We start from the raw sequence: 2,041 nt of genomic DNA, 5'->3' as shown, positions 1-2,041 counted from the left end.
TTTGCATCTGTCCTCGGAGCCCTTAATATTATGTTTTAAATAAATTGAGTCTTAAATACTTAACATGATTTTGCGTGCGAAAACATTAAGTTAGAAACAAAAGCTGTGAACAAGTGTCACATAAATCAAGCAACACTTAGAATGTGATCGATTCCAGATTTTTTTTCTTTTCTTTCAGATTAACGAAATCGGGGGGTAGGTGGGATAAATATTTGGAAAATATTGGTTTGTTATCTCGTCGTCGATATTGCCTACGTTATGACATTCTTTAAAAAATTTCATTAAAATTTAAGAAAAATTTAGAAAATTTAAACCTTAAATTTGTCTAGACAAAGTCCTTCAAGAAGGCAAAAATATAAAAGATTGTTGCTTTTTACCAATCATGAGTTTGTGTAAATTTTAAATCAGATGATGGTGCTGTTGTCTCGCCGAAACGTAATGAAATAACGATTTTCAAAATTTTTACTTTACACTTTGAGACCCAGGAAAGATAAGAATATCACAATAAGTACACGCAGTCAGGAAAATAAATCAGAATTGCGTGCGTTCTTGTTGAAAATTACTTTAATGGAATTTCGACAAAATTTTGATAACTCTTAATACAAAGTATTAAAAAATAAGTTTAAAAATTACGATGAGTAAACCATTCACACAACTAAAAACTCGCACCGCTGCGGCTCTAACTGCAGCGTCAGCAGTATCCTCCATATTGGCGAATGTAGAGAAACGTTTGAACCACAATTCAAAAGGAATTTTGCTTCAAGCATTCGACACACCGTGTAGCAGATAGATTTGCCGCACGAACCGCCGAACTTTTTGACTCAAATGTTCGGTCGAACGTTGGAACGAATGTTCGACGCATCGTGTAGCGCCGGTTTAAGGGGCTATCGAAAACCGTAAATTATGCAAAGTTGGTTAAATGGGGAAGAAGTTGTAAGCGAAATTTGCCTACGGAAGTGAAAGTTACAGCGACTGAAATATCGCGACAGCAATGCGCTTCACACTGCTACAATTCGTCCACGCTTTTAATTTTGGGACATTGTGAGCTGGTCGCCGTTGTTCCTAGCTTGTGGACACGATTGGGATAAAACCGTGCTTGAACGCAACATTAACGCGGCTATTGTCTCGAACGTGTATAGAAACCCTTCCGGGTTGCGCTACTTTTCGTTTGATCTGCCATAAAAAAAAGCGTTCATAAATGGTTTTCGTCGAACTGCCAGCGGACCCACGGCGCGTTGCGTTCACCCTTGACAATAAGAGCCTTTTCACACGGGCCACTCTGCATCGCGTCTCAGTGGCGCTGCTGATAAGCGCGCGTTAACATTGTACCAGCCACTGTAAAGCGCTTCTCGGTGGCACTGCTGAGAAGTTCACGTTAACCTGAAGCAGACTGACGTGGCTCGTGTGAACGCCAGCATTTGAACCAATGTATCGCTATCAGTGGCGCTTCTTTTTGACGCGTTTCTCGGCGGTAGTCAACCGCTGAACTCCACAGAAGCACTGCTAACAGAGACAAGTTCAACAAAACATTATGCTTTCGAAATAGAGGAAAATAACATTTCAATAAATGAGGTGGGTCAAACATCGCAAAGATAATATTGTCACCATGCTTGAAAAAAGGCCTCTCTACAGTAACACCTAAGTTTTTCATGCATTTTACATTAGATGCTCCCATATCACAAACTGTAGCCACGACCTCAACTTTTGCAATATTTTTCGCAGCTTTAAGAACTTGAAACAAGCAATGTTCCAAATTGTTCGCATTACACCCATTGTTTGCAAAGAAGTATGCTACGGGTTGCTTCCAATTTTTTGCTAGCCCTACTAGCCTAAACAATAAGGCTTTATTGGCGGGTTTACTAGATGTTCTTCCACCGAAATCTTCGAATCCGAGAATGTTGTGGCTGCCAAAATCATATTCAATGTTCTCTTGAATATCCATCTCATCGAATCGAAAGTCCATCTTCTTCCTTTCGACCCTTTGCTTTTTGAGCATCTAATTTGAGCCAACAGAAAATTGGAGGTCAATGATGGCATGTCT

At 39.8% G+C, this 2,041-nt stretch overlaps 1 protein-coding gene across 1 annotated transcript in view; it reads left to right on the top strand.

Moving 5' to 3' along the window:
- LOC109541687 (protein eyes shut) overlaps window positions 1–2,041 on the top strand; it is a gene marked incomplete in the record, with an annotated part of 41,275 nt that overhangs the window by 27,847 nt on the left and 11,387 nt on the right.

The sequence above is a fragment of the Dendroctonus ponderosae genome, unplaced genomic scaffold, assembly GCF_020466585.1.
Source record: "Dendroctonus ponderosae isolate FM_Combo_2020 unplaced genomic scaffold, Dpon_F_20191213v2 Dpon_F_20191213_11, whole genome shotgun sequence".
Lineage (NCBI taxonomy): Eukaryota > Metazoa > Arthropoda > Insecta > Coleoptera > Curculionidae > Dendroctonus > Dendroctonus ponderosae.
The sequence above is the reverse complement of the archived record's forward strand: the minus strand, read 5'-3'. Positions and strand labels throughout refer to the sequence as shown.